This window comes from Anas platyrhynchos, chromosome 1, assembly GCF_047663525.1.
Source record: "Anas platyrhynchos isolate ZD024472 breed Pekin duck chromosome 1, IASCAAS_PekinDuck_T2T, whole genome shotgun sequence".
NCBI lineage: Eukaryota > Metazoa > Chordata > Aves > Anseriformes > Anatidae > Anas > Anas platyrhynchos.
In genome coordinates this window covers 97,640,251-97,659,828 of record NC_092587.1, presented here as the reverse complement: position 1 = coordinate 97,659,828, position 19,578 = coordinate 97,640,251, and the positions used below count along the sequence as shown (strand labels likewise).

The window sequence follows — 19,578 nt, the reverse complement described above, 5'->3', positions numbered from 1 at the left end:
AAGAAGTAAGATGAGCAGCCTAAGATGCCTCCATTAGATTTTGGCATAAAAGTCAATGGCAATTTGAACCATCTGTAAAGGTAGATTTGAACTAGAAAATAGACCTATTTTTGTATATAGCTACTGAGGAAAGACAAGGAAAGAGAGCTGAAGCACAGAATCTGCTACTGGCAGCAGGTATCATTATGTGGTAGACTTTCCAAATCCCATAGTAAGAGCAAAGAATGGGAGCTTTACGAAAGCTGACACTTTTCTAGAAAATGAGTTGCTCTCTGGTGAAGCAATTGCACTGTCCCTAGTGAACAAGTCTGAGCTTTGCGTACATGATATTGTGACAGGAATTTATATATTTGTTGTTAAATTCTTAATCCACTGTAGCCATCTAAAAAAAAAAAATAAAAAGGGTCATCTAATTACTTATATGATATTTCATCAGTGGCTCTGTGTGTATATCTTGTTTAAGATGACCTGTTAAGCTGTCATCCATAGCTGCTGGATATGTAATAGATAACACCATCAGGAAAAGCAAGCGTTAAAATGGAAACTAGCTTTACTTGCTTTCGTAAATATTTGTCTGCCTTTCCAGCACCTTGCAGGTTGGCCAACACAAACTCACATAGAGTGCAGGTTTACCATGATGATATTCCTTAATTATCTCTCTTTAGTGCACTTGTGTGTCATTTCCCTACTCTCAGGTAACAAGTAAAGTTTGCTGTTCGTTAGCCTCATCCTTGATCTTGCAGTGAAACCATTTACTGGCTCTCCTGGCAGTTTTTTAGGCTAATGACACACATCTTTTGTTATATATAGCTTCATCTAAGAAATAAGCAGACCACATTTAATCATTTTAGTCACTTCAAACTACTAAATCTCTCTAATAAAGGGGGGGAAAAGGGAAGGAAGGATGCATAATAGCTGGACTGAATCTTCACCTGTTTTTAATATAAAAGTACCAGAAAAGCGTGTAAAATATGAATGAAGAAAACCAGATGTTAAACATAGTAAGATTTGCTGTGTGTGTTTTTTTGTTTTTTTTTTTGTTTTTTTTTTTTAAGATATCATCCTTCATAATCAGCTACTGTCTCAATGGTGCACATCACTGGTTACATTAAAGATTTCTGTCTAAAGCACGATGTTTAATCTCAGAAAAAACAGTCATTAATTTCTAATTTTGAAAGTTAGGGGAAAAGTTAGAAAAAGCATATCAATCATTAATGACAACTAGCAAAATTCTGAATGTAACAACTTAGTCTTTAAAAAAGAAAAGAGAAAAACACAGCTTGCACATTTTCAGGGCTATATAATACAGCATCCTGCTGTGAGCTGTACTTCTGAATATTTAAACACAGTTTCTTCCTTGGGTACTGGTGGGAAAAGGGGAGAAATCATAAGAAAAAGGCTAGGTTATGAAACCAAAAAGGGTGAGAAGAAAGAAGAGTGGGAGGAGCTGTCACTCACGAGAGCAGCCCTCGAACTCCATTGACTAGGTAAGAGTATTTTGTTGTGGTACAAAATGTGAAATGTGCATTGGCAAAAACAGAAAAATTAAAATGTTAACTGAGGGACACTAAACCAAAGACTTAAACTATGCAGTTTTGAAAACATTCTGCCGCTCCCTTCCACATCTAAACATTTCTTGTATGATTGTGAATTTTTCTGTTTGTTTCTTGCTTCATCACTGGTTGGTAGTGTGCTCCTGCACCCAGCCAGAGACAAAGACCACTTGTATGTCTGGCAGAGTGGAGGGGTGGAAATGGATGCAGCAACCCATGTACCAACATTTCAAGGGGATTTGACTATCTCTACACATAAGATAAGGGTAAAATATCTATAGGATATCTCTATCTATCTAAGGAAGAGATGCCATTCAAAGAGTCCTGGACAGGCTGGAGAAGTGAGTACTGCATCCAGGTCTGGGGCTCCAGCGGAAGAAAGAGTTAGAGTGAGTCCAGAGGAGGGCCACAGAAGTCTGGAGCACCTCTTCTATGAAGAAAGGCTGAGAGAACTAGGGTGTGCAGCCTGGAGAAGTCTCCAGGAAGACCTCATTGCAACCTTTCAATACTTAAAGGGGTCTTATAAAAAAAGATGGATAAGGACTCCTTACTCAGGTAGATTATGATAGGACAAGGGGGAATGGCCTTAAACTAAAAGAGCATAGATTTAAACTAGACATTGGGAGGAAAGTCTTCACTATAAGGGTTGTAAGGCACTGGAAGAGGCTGCCAAGAGAAGCTGTGGATGCCCCATCCCTGGAGGTGTTCAAGGCCAGGCTGGATGGGGTCTTGGCCAGCCTGATCTAGTTGGTGGCATCCCTGCCCATGGCAGGGGGTTGGAGTTAAATGATCTTTAATGTCCCTTCCAACCCAAGCCATTCTATGATTCTATGAACTCTACTGTTAAACTAGAGCATGTCCCAGCCCATGGCAGTGAGGAACTGTAGGGCTAGATGGTGAAACAAGGACAACATTACTTATTTTTTCTTTAATGATATATAAATACAATTTTTTTTTTTAGTCTCTGCTTTGCCAAGAATTCAAAGACTAGCCATGTGGTTAAAACTATTAGGTCTGTGTGTTTATGAGGGAGACTTAGAGAGATCACATGAAACACAGAAGACTCAAAACAGAAGTAAAACCACCTGCCTGGATTTGGTCATAGGCTTTAACCACAGGCAGGAGAGAACAATGGGGCACAGAGAACATAGGGCAGCAGACTGCAATGAACAAGGATCTTCTTTGCTTTCAATGATGTTCTGTTAAATCAGAGTTGCTGCAATGAGCCAGAGCACACACAATCAAGGCAAGCAGCTACTGGAAAGAGAAGACATCTCCAGGAACTGCAAATCCAACACATTAGGGCTCTGCCTGAATCATCCTCTTTGTCTGAGCCATTTCCACAGTGAGAGCAGCCTAGACTGTCACCCCTGTGGCAGCAGAATTCATTTCTGCCTTCTTTGCTTAGAAGATTTGACCTGGCTGAGTGTATTCTTTTCAGTTTCTCCCACTTTTTCAGCACAAGTAATAAGGTGATTACATGTAGCATGGTAATAGCAAGTAGCTATATGGCAGCACTACTCTGTGAATGCAGCTCCATGGTGTGTTAAGTCTTAAGCTTTACAAGGAAAAAATGTTTACTTTTACTTCTTCAGTAAAATAGCTGGGCCATTTTGTAGTGCACTGTACTAGGATTTTGACAGGGTAGAGAAAGAGCTTAGCTTTTGATTTAATCATCTTACCTCAAGCTTGGAGACTTTTTTTCAAAAAAGACAGGCTTCCGTTTTTCAGAAATAAATCATGTAGCCTCAGCTGAGCCTCCCAAGGGAAGAACATGTCTCAGCCCAAGCAGCCTCTCTGGTTTCAGTGTCCATGCAGCAGTACCAGGAGCCCGTTCTGTTATGGAGAAAATAACAGAATTTTGGGTATGTGTACATATACTTCTTAGACATAAGGATATTTCTTTTTACAGAACCATATTATTTCTGATAAATAACACATTACACTGAATGTTTCAGTAAAGGTATTTTTAAGGGTCTTTTTTTTAAAGCTTTTAAAATGTTTTTGCTCAGCATTAATACATCTGCTCTTTTGCATTGCCTACTCTGTTGCTAGTGCATCCCACTGTCATCCTTCCCACGGGAGGTCTTTTCAGCTCTTGGACCATCATATCTGCTTACATTAAGGCTGATAATTGGAGCAAAAACTTGTGGAAGTCTGGGCATCATGATGAAAATTATGCCCTGTAACTCTGTGATTTATTTCATATACTTAAGGGAGCTTAAGTTATTTAAGAATCTCCAGGCTTATTTACTGATATTTGTATTTTAAAGAAATATTTATGGTAGGTGAAAAGGTGAAGTTCTGCTAAATTAAGCAAAAAGTCAAAGCAAAACAAACAAAACAACCATAAACCATTTTTAAATGGCTATACATTAAACTACAGACTACAAATGTTGGTTGCTGTTGGGTGTTTTTGTTTGTTTGTTTTTGTTTTGTTTTGTTTTTCTGCTGATAGCATGAGCAAAAATAGACCAAATTCAGGTATTCTGAAAATCAAAGATATAGCTCTATGGAAGACTTACCTCTCAAATGCTTTGTTATAGAATGCTAAAAAACTAGAGAAAATACATAAAATACAGTTAAACTAAGAATGGAAGGGAAATGATGCCAAGTGGGAAGGGAATTTGTCGCCTTGTTCTCTTTTTGGAGAATGGGTGCAAACTTGCAATGAAGTCAAGATTCATGCAGGAAACATGAGCCCTCTCACAACTCTACTGTATTTTCTTCATGGCAGTTCTGAATTTATCTCTGACATTTAAAGGTATATTGTACTGTTGCGGAGAGCTTTTCAGAGCTTTTTTTTTTTTTTTTTTTTCAGAAGGAAAGTTGGTTTTGATTACCTTGTGTTTGTCATGGATGTATCACAAACTTCCCAACATCTTCCTACTCTGACACTAAGATTTATATTCTCCATTGAACAGTTTAAATAATATATAAACTTGCAGCATAAAAAAAGTCCAGCATGATACATTTAGGGAGAGCACTCTTATTCCCCGTACTGTTTTCAGTGACTTAATGATATCTGTATTGTTCTGTGAACACAGAAGTTCTCCCCTCCCAAAATAAATAAAAAAAAATTACCCAGGGGTACCTGCATTCATGTTCTGAAGAACTAACATTGAAGAACAACTGTAACCGATGAAGCTGAGGAAATGATATTTGTGGTGAACCCTGTATTTGCTGAAACACTACAATTTAAATTGGTAAAATTGTTTCTGAATACATCCAAGTAGTTTTGCCAGGAGGAAAAAAAAAAATAAAAAAAATCTTTGGGAAAAACAAACGAACAAAAATGTTTTTGAGCATGGAGACTTTTTTTTTAAAAAACTTTTTTTTTTTTTCCCTAACAGTTTTGATACGGCAAATAAGATAGTTACAAAAAGATGGAAGTATTTCTGTTTTTCTAATAATTCAGCAATTGGAGAGCACATTTCAGGTGCAGCTTCTTGCTCTTTGGGGGATTCTCTTCTCACAGCCTCCAGTAGAAGGCTCTATCCTCACATACAGCAGAGGAGGACACTGCACTTGGCTCTCCTGTTCTTGCTGTTCTCAGACAAACTGGGAGCCATGCAACAGCATCAGAAATGGCTCTCTAGGCATCTTTCTATGGCACTCTTTTAGGTTTGTGTGTTCTGGTTCAAATGACATTTTTCCCCACGTAAGAAGGAGGACTGAAATGGGCTTTGGCTGTCAGTGGAAAGGTAGAAGAAACCAGCACTGTGTGTTGTTAGGTGAGCAGACACCCAAGCTTGGAGCTGCTTTACCTTTCCCCAGCACAGGCAGAGCTGACCTCTGCTGGAGTAAAAGTGAATGATAAAAGAAAATCAAGACATGCAACATCCAACGTTAATGGATTTATGTCCAAATGAAGAGAAAAACATATTTTTGGCAATTTGGAAAAAAAAAAAAATCTAATACTCATTCTGCAGAAAATCCCATTCAATTAATCTTTCTCAGGGCCTATTTGTGAAGACTATCTGATGCAACACGTGAAAACCAGGGAAAAAACAATACACTGCAATCTCAGTTTCTGTGCAGCAACCTTGTAAATCACTTGCAAGGATGGCCTGTATCTGCTGTATTTGGACATATCCTGAGACACGGATGGAGAAAGAGGAGAATCAGTCCTGATTCTCTTTAGCAAGTGCTTTCTGTTATGAATTCACACTGAGGTGATGCTCTTCCGTAAAGGACTGCTCTCACCCAGTTTTCACTGGTTGTATCACCACAGTTGTAAGATGGAAGAATGGCCTTTCATTTTTTATTTATTTATTTTTAATTCAGAGAGAGTAGTAGACTGCTGCCTATGGTCAAAGCCAGGGATGATATGGTAGATCAGGGAGCTCATCTTTCTAAGTAATATGGCAATGACAGTGACTTCTCAGGAATGTGTTCAGGCTAAACTGGTTACCTCGACACTAACAGTTACCAAGGGCACTGCAACATTAATGTCAGCTTGCACCAACCAAAGGGGACTTCATCTGGTGGTTTAGAAATTTTTCACTTCTGTCTCAGTCAGAAAATTCATAAAAACAGGCTTTATTTCTCCAATATTGGAGAAATATTGGAAGAAAAAAGAAAAAAAAAAGATTTAAATGGAATTAAAAAGCAGAATGATGAGACAGTATATAACATTTTTCTGACCTGGATGCAGTTATCTGCCAAAATCTAACTTCCAGCACCTGTAAAAGAGGTTTGTAAGCACCAAAGAGAATGAGGGAAAAAGTACATTTATATATATATATATTTTTTTTTCTCTTTTTCTTTAATAAAACTGTAAGACACCATGCTGGAAGTGGCACAGGAATCTAGATAGTTCCATGCTGTTGCACTGAATTTCAAAGTTAAAGGCAGACTGGCAGAGAGATTTGTTGAAAGTACATGTAGGCTGAAACACCATCTACGCAGGAAGGAACACTGTAAGCATCAGGAGCTGATTTATTTCATCAGAACTGAGTTCACTTATAAACGTGATTCTGACTTTTTCTGCCAATTCTTTTCATAAAAGCAATACGTATTCTAGGTGTCACAAACTCTTGTGTATCCTTTTCCAAGTGAATTACTTTTGCAATGCCATTGTTTTGTGATGTCTTTTCTGCTAATCTAATGTGTAGCACACCTGTGACTAACTGATTTTTACTTTCATTTTTTATTGAGACAATACTGTGCAGACTTTTTTTGACAGTAACCTGACATAAAGCTTTGTCTGCTGAGCCCAAGCAAATTTACCTGCTGGAAATTCATGCATTTAACCTAGAAAGTCATGGATCATTTGATGAATGATAAAATTACATGGTCAGCCCGAAAAGTAAACCATTTATATTGAAAAATAAATAAATAAATAAAAGTTTGCTCTTGTACAGCTCTAACTATGACTCACTGACCGAAGAACTCAAAGCATTGCAGGGATATTAAGAACATAAAAACAAATATTTTAATAAACTGAAGTAATTAAAGAAGACAGGAAATAGACTTGTTTGTCCATCTGAAACAGAAAGCCTTTCTGTGCTAATGAGAACAGATCATACCCCTCTCATTCCATTACAAATTTCTTGGACCAACACCTGTCAAGAAAATGTTATCGCTACATGCATTTCCTTTTAAAGAGTTGTAGGAATCAATGAATGTAAGGATCAAGAAGTACTGCTCTTGCCTTCAGTAAGAAAAACATTTGGTGCCCTGTCTCCTTTCTTCAGAGTCTCTTCTTTCTGCCTTCAGTCACCAACTCTGAAAGAGCTGAGCTGCAATAAAGAAATACTCTGGGGGAATGAAGAGACCCCATAGGCAGAACTGCTCTTCCCAGGGCACAGATACCTCCCTACCAGGGCATAAAAAGTCCTCTATATTGAGGGTAAAGAAGGGGGAGGAAAGAGGCAAAAATACACCATTCTTCATATCTTCCACTCCTTCCAAACCTACCCTGAAAGTGAGGATCAGCGCTCCTCTGTAGGGAAGGGAACCACATGCATCTGTCCTCACCAATCTCATTTGATGCCTCTAAGAGCAAGCAGTGTCACATCTAGCTTTCAGACCACAGCACCTGCAGGAGAGCATCTCATTTGTTGCAGTAAACTGGCTTAGATTCAATTCAATTTAGATTGAAGTGATGATAATGTGCTGTAGGAAGGAACTAAGAAGGTAATTCAGAAGGTGTTTATGCCTGTTGGAAGGTTATCCAGATAGTTACTCTTACTATTTTTTTGCGATTTAAATTCCCAGTTACCTCTAAGCAGTCAGTGAGCAGACCAGTTCGAATCTTTTTATACATGTGTGCATATGTGCTTTTTTTTAAAAATAAATAAATAAATAAATAAATAAATGCCATTTTATATATATGACTGGAGGAATCAATGGAAAGTAGAAGTGTTCCTATCAGAACCAGGTAAACACAGAAATGAATCAATTGAAAAGATAAAAATATTCCCAGTGCAGTCTCTGCTTTTCAAGTTCTCCAGCATGGTAACAAGGAGGCTGTAGCACAGACTGTGGCACTGGGCTCTACGTGGGAAGTGATGGTAAAAGCAAAACCTTATCTGAACAGGCTGTCCAACTGTTAACTTCCCAACTCTCAGGCACATGCACACAGGCCAGCACCACCATTTTATGCTCACTGCTGACTACAGTGTTACTTGTGAGGAAGTTCTGAAGGCAGGAGTCTTGTCTAAGATAACACTGATTGCATCAGACTGCCTGAGAAGCTGCCTCCTTCCTTGCACCATGCTGAGGAAGCCAAGCTAACAGAGGCACGAAAGCTGCTTCTGCATCCTGCAAGAGGACAGTACAAGGGCTGTAAGGGGTCTGCTGATTCTGAAGTTTCCTCCCGTGCCTGGTAATGCTAAATGTTGTACAGCCCCCTTGCCTTGGAGAACATGTTGCATACTATCTGTGAGTGGGCTTTAGGCTAGTTCTTCCTCAGCCAGATGGCAGGAGCTGGGCTGTATTGTGGGGCAGTGCCTGACGGCTGCTCATCTGGAGTGGGGAAACAGAAATAACATTTTTGAGACAGTGGAAATGTTAACGAATTGCAGAAGTACAGCAAATCACAAAACACAGTGTCAGTTCAGCCTTTACGGGGCATTATCTGGGGACAAAGTACCTGGCTAAAAATCTCACAGAGACTATAACAGAATAAATCAAGTGACGTAAGTCATTAAGAAACAATATCTTCTGGGCAAGCAGAACTGAAATCTAGGCTGTTAGCAACTAATTCAGAGCATTTCTGGACATGGTTTATGATTGCTGAAAGAGAGGCTAGCAAGCCACTTTTGTAGCCAAGTTTGTAATACAGTGTCTTGCACTGGGATACGCAGAAAATTATTTCAAGCACATTGGTGTAATGGTCAGTTCTGGGATATCTGATATGCTGAAGTGCAATCAAAAAGCATAAACAGGAATTACAACTGCTCTGAGGAGAGAGGAAGGACAGAGGCCATATGAAAGAGCTTTATATCCTGTGGGGAGCCTGAGGCTGCCCCTTCCCACAGCACAGCACAGTCACCTCTGGTCTGTGGAACAGAGGGTTCCCATTTCATTTCATCCTCTGTTGAAGCATGCATCTTTGGTCTCATTTATTCCCAGCGTCTCACTTCTCCCACCCATAAGGGGAAGTGAGGCACATTCCCAGGGCAATGGGAAGAAAAATACATAGAACAGTAAAAGGTCCTTGCACTCTGCAGTGGGGGGCTATGTGTATACCGCGTAGACTGACTGATCTTCCTGCAGTAAACTTCTTTGTGGCTTCTAGCTCAAGGTTACTCAGTCTGCGATCTTGGTACAAGAACAAGCAAACTCCCTCAAGTAAGCTGTAAACAAGGCATGCAGTTTTGGAGGCCTCCACATTAGAGATGCGTCCCTGACTTCACCTGTAGCCAGGCATAAGTAGAAAGGATAAGAACTGGGGAAAAACAATTCAGTTCTGCAGCTATTCCATCTTGGTAAGGGGACACAAGACATTCACAGTTGATTCTGAAGACCCTTCCAAGGTTTCTATCTTCCCGATATGCAGCAATGCCAACTGACTGCTGACTTTGAATACAGCTTTTCATCACAGAAATGTTGACAGTTTAATTATAGGAGGCCCTGCGCGGGTTAGAAGAGCATACAGAGCTTAATATCGCAACTCCCAACAAGTTCTTTGAGCAGAGAACCTTTTGAAGCTTGCTTTTCTGTTGCTTTTGTTCCTACAACAGTTTGCAGTCTTTCTGTTTGCTCATACAGATTCTCTGATGTCTAATAATAGGTTGAATTCATGCTGTGGCCTTTCCATTAACAGGGGCTTGCCTTGTATCTATTTGGCAGCATGTTTTCATGAAGCGTATAGGAACTCTTGATCTCTCTGCAAATGTAGTTAAAACCGGGCAATGACTTCTAAGGAACACATGGGAACTGACAGACAGCATGATCTTGTAAGGACCATTTCCCTAGGAAACTGGATTAAAAGACTGGTGGCTGGTTATGCAGCAGGCTAATTCAACCCTTCCTTTTCTGTCACCAAAGAACAGTGAGATTATTTTTCCTTTAACCCAAGTTAATTAGCAGAATTTAAGTCAGGGAAAGATAACTCCCCAGATTTTTTTTGCATTAATAGGGTCTAGAAGAATGACAGCTTTATGTTCTTGTATAACTAGAAAAAATGGTTTTAAGTGTCCTTTCTTATTTACTACTGGTGATTTGCTTTATCAGGGATTTCCATGTCATGGTGTCTCCTTTGAAATAATTTCAAAATCATTATCTCTCTAAGGCTGTTTCAAGCAACATCACAGAAACCTCCCATAACCTGTTTTCCTACTGGAACTTTTATCTTTCTTGATTATCAGCTGTGTTCCCATGACAATTCTTGCACTCACACATCCCAGAATTAGCTCCTAACACGTTCCAGCCTGATGGTACATCAAGCCCACTCAGTGCTTTGGAAGCTACATGTACGCAGTAAGCTCTGAATATATGGGGAAAGAAAGGTCTCTAATGTGGGTATTAAGACTTACATTTATGATTGAAAGATGGCAGAAAGGGTGGACAGAAGGGAGTGGAAGTAGTAAAAGACACTCAGGTTTACCTCCAAAAAAAAAAGTTGGGGGATAGGAAAACATCTATGTAATAAGCATATAGCTTTGGTGAAATGGAACACATGCTTAAAAATGGCTTGTCAACTTCACTTCAGTCAGATGGTAAAGCAAAAAATGAATACATCTGTATTTTGAATTAACTTTCCTGCAGCTTTCCATCATTGAACTCTCAGTTTTCCTGTGAGCTTACTATTTCTGTCAGGTGGCCAGGTGTCATTTCCACTTTAAATGCTGCTGCATGGCTGGATGCATTCCAGTTGCAGATCTACATACCTTTTTCAAGACTGCAACAGTCATCTTAGCCAAAACCTCAGCAAACGCTCGAAGAGCATACCTTAAAAAAAAAAAATTGCTACTTGCCATACATAATGTTATATATATCATCCAGCAGTCCAGCAGGACCAGTAGCCAAGAAGGCAGCATCTGGATGTTCTACTACTGCAAGCTAAGTCAAGGACCACTGACAGAAAAGCTCAAGGCAGGCTCTGGTTTGGCTCCACCAGTGCTGTTGGTTTGTTGGGAAAGCCACCATTGCTCTCCCACATCTTGTGGCCAGCTCTAATGTTTCTCAGCCAAGGCATGATGAATTCCAGCCAGCACTCCTGGCAGATCTTTATGCCAGAAGTTACAGCAAACCAAAACTTCCAGCAGAACTTGTTCAGCTTTAATACAGCTACCCAAAGAGCTGCTGACTAACTTTTTCTGCCAGTAGCTGGAGTTCACAGATGAAAGCTGCTCTGCAGCTTCTTAAGTGTGTTTGCTCCCAGCTTGTTCTCAAGAAGCTCTCCAGACTAGAGAAGTAAAGCTCTTCAACTTGTCTCCATCTGAGAACAGCCTACCATCTCACCATCTGTCACAACAGCATTTTCTAACATTTTCTTCTCCCTTTTGGTGCTTCTTACACCCTTCCAAAGTTTGCCCTCTGGCATTATCTGAATGGCACAGCAGTGTCAAGCCATAAGAAACACACCTGGGAACACTTGCATTTATGGAATATCAGAAAGTCTCTTTACTCCCAAGTAATCGCCTTATCTCACTCAGTAAGGTGGTACCTCAATGGTTAAAAAAAAAAAAAAAAAAGCTTGTAATGTAAGCATAGTTACTAAGATAGCAGGCAATTGCATTTTCTCCTATAAGATAGTACTCTGCTTCACTGTTTGAACAATTCTCTGAGCTTTCAGCTGCCTTCAGCTTTTATAAGATATATTATCCAAAGAAAGTAATTTAAAGATGCACAGAAATTTTAAGGTATTGTTTGCTTTAATCACAGCCTCAGCGCTATTAATGCTTTGATTTCAGAGAAGTTATTGCAGAAGTCTATTTTTGCTATGCAGTTTGTACAAACCTTCAATAATATAAAATTTAAAGTAGAAATAATACATTCAAGGTCAAGAGTGTCTTTCTGAGGGGTCACCTATATTAGTAATATTGTTCTCATTCTGACAGGATCTCTGTCACAATACTAATAAAAACATTACTGCCTATAGCACCAGCTCCCATCACCATTTTAATGAGAGCCTTTTTGTTCCTTGGTGGAAAACCTCACGACAGCATCTATCCATCTCCATAGGGATATAGTTGCACAAAGAGGTTCCTAGTTGTTTCTCCACCTCTCTCCAATTTCCCAAAAGCCCTTCCACCAATTTAGAGTTGCACAGGCACCCTCCAAGTCTCTGTGCTGAACAAAGGGGTGGCCAACAGCCATGCCCTGCATATCTACAGGCTGAGCACAGGAGGAGACCATGGGAAGTGGAGAGGGAAAAACATTGCATTATTGTTGCCATAGAGACAGGAATTAGCACAATAACTATTGTGTTGTGTTTTAAAGCTCCCTGGTCTCCAGTTTTAACTCCTTCCCCCAGCTCCACCACCACTTTTGCTCTGTCCCAGCAATATCCCACCACACCTGACAGATTTCTGGGTCAGAAACTGGAAATGGAGTGGCAGAATAAGAACACGAAGTCTGGTTAGGGACCAGGAAAAGAAAGTGTGGGAAGGCCTTGTAGAAAGAGGAGATCATAAAGTGTTATAAAACACAGGGACACACAGAACTGGGTTCTGGAGATGGCATGGAAACGGAAGATGGGAAATATTTTAGTATTGCACTGTTACCCTCTACCCTTCTTTAGAGGAGCTCTGCCCCTCATGGCAAGCAAAGCAACAGCCTGTACATCACTTGGCAGTATGAACTGGGACTGTCGCTTTCCCTCCTGTATGAAATAGCCTCCCCTTTTTCTTCAGCACTGAGGAAAAAAAAAATATCTTCTAGTAAGCAAATCACATTTTCTTGTGGAAGGAATAACAAACATCTGTATGAATTTGATAGTTTTAAAGTTTTTCACATCCACTATTTTACTTTCAATTAAATGGTTGGACCATTTCTGATGGGTCTGATGTTCCAGTGCCCTAAAACTTGTACTGTTTATTATGTTTGAGCTGTTGTTGACATAAATTCAACACCCTTCTGTAAAACCACCCATGCTCTAAATATGCAGAAACACTGGAAAAGCATTAAAAGGGAATAATAAAGATTCAGTTCTGAAAACTATGGGGACAAGGAATTTCTGATCCACTAGGCATCGCAATTAACTACAGGTGCTGGAGGCAGCTTCACTGGCTGTGTAAAGCATCTCTGAAGATCTTTTGCCTGCCAATAATGGTGTCTCTTGCTGCCACAGCCATCATGCAAAACCCAGCAAACAAGCCTTGCTCAGCTACCTCCGGCTCTGCATTATGCACCACCCTTTGTTCTTTCAACCTTCCAAAACCACTCTCCTCTGCACCCACAGGGACCACAGCTGAAATCTTACTTCACCTAGCAAGTGAAAGACATCATAAAGCAGCAATGCAGAGGATGAAATTTGCTTTCCAGGACAGCAGTGGCATGCCTGGCCCTGCCTAGCCAGCCCTGCCAGGGAGCAGGGCTCCAGCCACAGGAAACGTGGGCTGTGAAAAGGGCACAAAATTTGGCTGGGGGGTGTTCACACTTAGCCTTGTTGTTTTATATCCTTCATGCTGCTTCACACCCTTTCCTGAAAATTAATACTGCTTTTCTGAACCCAGGGAGCTGAGCTACTGGAAGTTCATTTGGTGCAGGTAGAATTCAACAAAATCATCTCCTTAGATTTCATCCTCCTTTGTGCAAACTGACAAAGCAATTGGGTCTTCACAAGCCACCTGGCTGTGCAATTGCAAATACAGACAGCAGCATCTCCACCATGAGGTCATGAAAGATCTCACAGAATCACTTTTCCTCCCTGCTGGCTGACAACAGCCTGAAAATGGGGAAAGTTTGCAAAATACAGGTGAATAATACAACTGACTTGTAGCTTCTACTACTGCCCAGTACCAGCATTCCTAGAGTTTACTGTACAGTTTCAAACCTTCAAACCTTCCACCTCCTCACCATTACTATTCATAATAATACCCATACTAGCCCTCCTTCCAGCCCTCACTATTTGGGTACCTCTTCCCCTCCTGTTTTCTCTAGTAGATTTAAACCTTGGGGTCCTCTTTATAGTGGCCATATCAAGCTTGGCCATCTACTCAATTCTATGATCAGGCTGAGTGGAAGGAAAAGACAAAGAAAACACCACCACAAATTGCTTTTTCACCTGTGACAGGAGATAATGCTATAACACTAACCTCTGGTGTCATGCAATGGTGTCAGACACACTGCTGCACAGATTTAAAAGAGTAGTGAGAAATGAACAAATTTGGTTGTTAGTTACTATACAGAAGTTTTCAAACAAAACCGTATTTTTTAATAACTTGTTCTCATAGGCAGGCCTTCAAAATAATGAAAATAAATGCTTTAAAAGTAAGGGAGAATCTTTATTCCTTTATTATCTATACAGTATATTTTGCAGGAGCAAGAGAAAGAAGTCCAAAAGCAGAGCAATGTTCAGTGGGGCTTTCAATTCCACCCTCACTATCTCATGCTTCCATCCCCTTCTCCCTTCTCCAGACTTGCAAAAGAAAATACCATCTGACCAAAAGTCCTATACCTGTTACTTCTGTAGACAACTCCCTTGTCTTGCTGGTGAAGACCTATACTTTTTAATACAGCATCAAATAGGAAACACCTTTCTGAGAAAACTTCAAACTAGGCATAAAACAAACAGGAAAAATGTTCTTTCGAGCTCAGGAGGTTAAGGAAAAGTTCATGGCAAATCAACGCTTTAGTTCCATCTTTCTTCTCCAGTCAGCAAAGCATCTGACTACTTTATTATATGTTTTTTATAAAAAGTTGTCTCAGTAGTAAATAAAGAATTTCAACCTGAAGCACAACTGCACGCTAGAATGACTAAAGTCTGAAAACATGGGAATCATGGAGGTGGGTGAGGACCGTTGCTAACAACCCTATTCCCTGAAAATCTTTTTTCATGAAATGTAATAAATAAAATTATGACAAATAACTACAATCTTCTAACTCTCAAAACAGTAGGATGGGGAGAAGCAGTGGGGTGTAGATTTTGCTCACCTGCCAACAGTGCAGCATACAAAAATGCCATTGTGAAGTTCTAAAATCACAGTCAAGAGAATCACTCAACAGTCACCTAGCTGGGAAATAAATTTACCTGCTTAACTCTCTGGTGGTGCAGTAACTTTGAGCACAGTTTGAAATCATCTGTATTTCTACTGCATTTTCCTGTTATACTTCTGAAAGATGGGCTAATGAACTCCTTTATTTTGTGAACCCTAAAGAAAAACAAGGGATTATAAATATTTTTATTTTCCTGTGGTTCCCTAACCTTTATTGATTTCTAAGAATTTTATGTCTTTATTGTGATTTACTTAGCGTTATCCCTTTTTTTTTTTTTTTTTTTTTTAAATCATAAGCAGAATAAAGTTTCTGAATAACAGAGAACATTCTATGCTTCCATTCAGAGGTCACTTCACAGATAAAACACTAATATGAATCCCTAGATTATTTAAACACTTCATCTCACCAAAAGTTAATGGGACTTAAATACCTAAACTAAAAAGATTAAAATAAATAAAAATAAATAAATGTCACAGTAGGCTGGGACTATGCTGTGTTTTGCAGATATTGTTTGTAACCAGGTGGTCTCACTGAGATATGTTTGGTTTCCCTCTAACATCACAGATGGTACTTATCACTCCATCTAATTTTGTTCAGTGATACCATTAGCTAGTTAGTACATCTTCTAGTGGTGGACTTGGCAAGTGCTAGGTTAAAAGTTGGAGTAGATGATGTTAAAGGTCTTTTCTAACCTAAATGATTCCATGATTCTATGATCTTCATGGTGTGAATAAAATTAAGCCAGACATCTCAAGAACCTGGGCATCATCTGTATTAATAAAGCTGTATTTCACAAGGTTTCTTTATACCTATTATAAGCATGAGCACAATATGACCAAAGTAGGGGAAACTTCCACACCTTTAGCCAGGGCCAGTTTGGGCTATTTGCTGTGTTGTGAAATGGCTCAAATGGGTCACACAAATGGCCTGTTACATGCAAAGCAATGCCTGGCTCCGTGGCTCTGAGTGATGACTGAGTGCGAAACTGCAGAGCTTCTCAGGGTACTCCATCTCATCCACATTAACTTTGTCCTGTAGGAAATACACTACTCCTGGTCCTCAGCTGTTGCTAAGAATGCCACCTAATGGTTAATAAAACTGTCCGTGGTGATGTAAAAAATAAATAAATAAATAAATAAATAAACAATAGTGGTTTGGAAATCAAGGCTGAGTAATATTAGTTCAAATCTTGAACAGAGTCATGTGATACCATCCAGTGGAGACCTGCAAGATGGTAACAACTCTGTTGTACCTTCTAAAGAGCACAAGGTACTTAGCAAAACAGGTGAAGCCTTTTGTACATAATGGCACACAGGGCATAAAGCTTTGCTGGCATCTATTCGCTGACATGTTGCAGCAAGTGCTGCACTTTGATTGCAGTGTTTTTCAAGCCCATTTTTATTTTCCTTTCCACTTACCTTTGAAGCTTTGATCACAATGCCGTACAGCTAAAGACACCTGAGAAACAGATTGCTAAGCAACAGATGCTGCAAAGGACAGCTTCCTCTCCCTCAGTGCTGAGATGGCAAGAGACCTTGCGATGTTCAAAGTTGCCTGTTGCAAAATATTCACAACAAAAATGGCTTAGTGTTATTCAGGCAATCAGGTGAAGCAAGAAATGACTTTTCAAGTAGGAGTTAAACAGGAATAAGGAAAAGAGACAGTTCAAGGAAATAAGAGAAACATGATGGAAGGTTACAAAAGGCTACATGAAATAAGGAGGTGTTTTGAGAAGAAAACAGATACAAAGGAGATTTCAAAACCTGTACAACAGCATAAAATATATATGAACTTAATTTACCATCATTCTTATAAAAGTTTGTTTATTGTGGAAATTCTATTTAGCGTTCATTTTATACCACACTATCAAAAAATATGCCTACCAACTAACCTTACTGTTGTATTTTCCTTCAGAATTACCAAAGAAAGAACTTTATATAATTTCTACACTTTTCATAAATGTTATCCATGGAGTAATAGAAAAGCTTATTTTGATCACCACTTGGGAGAGAATGCAGAAATATACATGACCAGAGACCCAAGTTACATAATCTTTATAGAAGACAAATGGGTACCTCAAAGGAGGCTGTAGCGAGGTGGGGGTTGGCCTGTTCTCCCACGTGCCTGGTGACAGGACGAGGGGGGCTTAAGTTGCGCCAGGGGAGTTTTAGGTTGGATGTTAGGAAGAACTTCTTTACCGAAAGGGTTGTGAGGCATTGGAATGGGCTGCCCAGGGAAGTGGTGGAGTCACCATCCCTGGAAGTGTTTAAAAGATGTTTAGATGTAGAGCTTAGGGATATGGTTTAGTGGGGACTGTTAGCGTTAGGTCAGAGGTTGGACTCGATGATCTTGAGGTCTCTTCCAACCTAGAAATTCTGTGATTCCGTGCTTCCACCCAAAATATAATTTGGAGGCCAATGTATACATTCAAGATGGGATACTTGACAATGCTAAGCAAGCAAAAGGTTGTGCCTGTCTTACAAGAACTTCTTTCAGGATAGGAAAAGCAAGGGGATAAAGTAACCTGATCTGGAAGTACAGTATAGTACTGCATTTAGGAAGTGTGCTTTCCTTGTCTAAATCCTAATTTGCTATTTTAAATGTGTAAATAGGCTTGCTTAGTAAGAGAAGCAGTGGCAACACAAACGTGTTTTTGTTGTTGTTGTTTGTTTGTTTGTTTTTATGCAAAACCAACAAGAAAGTACTGAGCAGCCACAACAGCTGAGTGTTACAGATGAACAATTGCAGACATACAGTGAAAATTAGGCTTTGCAAGGGATATTAAAACAAACAGGGGGAAAACAGAGTTGCTATGCAGGAAAAAAATGGAACAGATTAAAGATAATCTAGGCACAACAAAAAACTAAATACTCTGCCTTGTTTCAAATCAAAGGAGATGTTGAGCATGGAACAAAAGGCATAAGGCTAACAGGAATCAGGTTGGGGGATTGTTAAGGAGCTTATTTGGTCTTTTGAGACCAAATAATTTTCACAGCAGAATTCTGAAAGAACAAGACTTAAATGAATATACAATTGCGAAGAGGTTGCTGAAAGACTGTTTCAGCTTGCCAAGATAATGGCTGAGAGAAGGAGAGGGATTCTGTTCTGTCTGTAAGTGTATCACTGCAGTAAAAAACAGAAAAGGGAAGGAAAATGAAAAAAAAAATATATATATATATATATATATAAAGAAAATGGCTAAAGGGCAAACATGAGAGCAAACATCCTGAAGTTAGAAGAATGTTTCTACCTTCAAGGCAACGAAGTTTGGGAACAATCTTCCAAAGAGAGTGACTGGCACAAAACTAGTTAGAAGTGGAGACTGATCACAGTCTGGAAAAAGGGTTTAGTGACAAATTTGCCTGAGGTAGGTAGAAGAAAGAGCATTTCAAGTACTTTTTTCTATCCATTTCTCTCTAATCAAGTCTCTGCAATTCTTCCATGATGTCCTAGATGTTTCACTATGCCTGTTAGATAATATTCCAGCATGGAGCAACAATCTTTTGTTGTGTTAATATTATCAGTCAGTTTAACTACCTTCAGTTTTGCATATGTCTCACTCCAGCAAAATATATGCATACACACACTGACAAACTCCCCACACGAGGTACACATTCTCTCACAAGACAGAGCTTTATTTTCGACAAATCAGCACAGTGTGCACTCTTCCAGTTCTGCCAGTTTTTCCTTGAGCTGCGAGAGGAAATGGAGAAGCCATGCCCTGCCTTCTCTAACAACAGCTGAATTTCCTCAGTGGCTCAGCACACATGTAATCGACTGCATCCATGCTGCCCAAAGCAGACACACATTTAAGGAAAAGCAACCAAGGATTTCCCCTCAATCCATTACCTTAAAACTTTAGCAGAGTTTATTCAAAGCCTGTCAAAGCCAAAACAAACTATTGATACTATTGCAATATAAGAACAGAAAAGAAGGCCCAAGACTTTTCAGATAATTACTTCTATGCTTTTCAGGTTTGGAGTGAGTGGGACATTCCTTCAACAGGCTTAAGTAAGCCTAAGTACATGTTTTGTTTGTGAATTGTTCAGACCTTTAGATGGGTTTTGTTTTTGCCACTGACACACCACCTTGATAAATCCTTTTTTACGTTTGCACCAATATACCTGTTTAAACCACATATTTCAAAAACATAATCTTAAGGTTTCTTATTAAAAAGCCTTCCAACAGTCTAAGAGGAAAAGAAGTCTGCAAATGAAGTAATGTTAAATATTCTATTTTTGGAAAACTGGAGTGCAGTGCCAATTAGCCTGCAGTAGTCTGAAGGCAAAATTCCCCAATCCCCTACCAGCCAAGGTCACCAAAGCTGTTGCACACATGATAACACAACCTTTTACTGCACATACACATTTAAAATAATTATTTTGTATGCCAAGCTGTATCATCTTCTTTT

General features: G+C 39.5%; 1 protein-coding gene and 1 long non-coding RNA gene across 6 annotated transcripts in view; one reads left to right on the top strand and one right to left on the bottom strand.

The window, feature by feature from the left end:
• The window catches only part of HTR1F (5-hydroxytryptamine receptor 1F), a 116,110-nt gene that overhangs the window by 8,622 nt on the left and 87,910 nt on the right, over positions 1 to 19,578 (top strand). The gene's annotated exons all lie outside the window — the stretch shown is intronic.
• LOC106016451 (uncharacterized) overlaps positions 1 to 19,578 on the bottom strand; it is a 104,810-nt gene that overhangs the window by 5,482 nt on the left and 79,750 nt on the right. For 3 of the 4 annotated variants that reach the window (XR_002401157.4, XR_011804084.1, XR_001189176.5), the window contains exons 2-4: positions 16,586 to 16,721; positions 15,202 to 15,322; positions 3,236 to 3,389 (exon numbers count right to left, since the gene is read on the bottom strand). This is a non-coding gene — a long non-coding RNA (uncharacterized lncRNA). The remainder of the gene's footprint in view (positions 1 to 3,235; positions 3,390 to 15,201; positions 15,323 to 16,585; positions 16,722 to 19,578) is intronic. The other variant, XR_011804090.1, reaches the window with a different exon arrangement.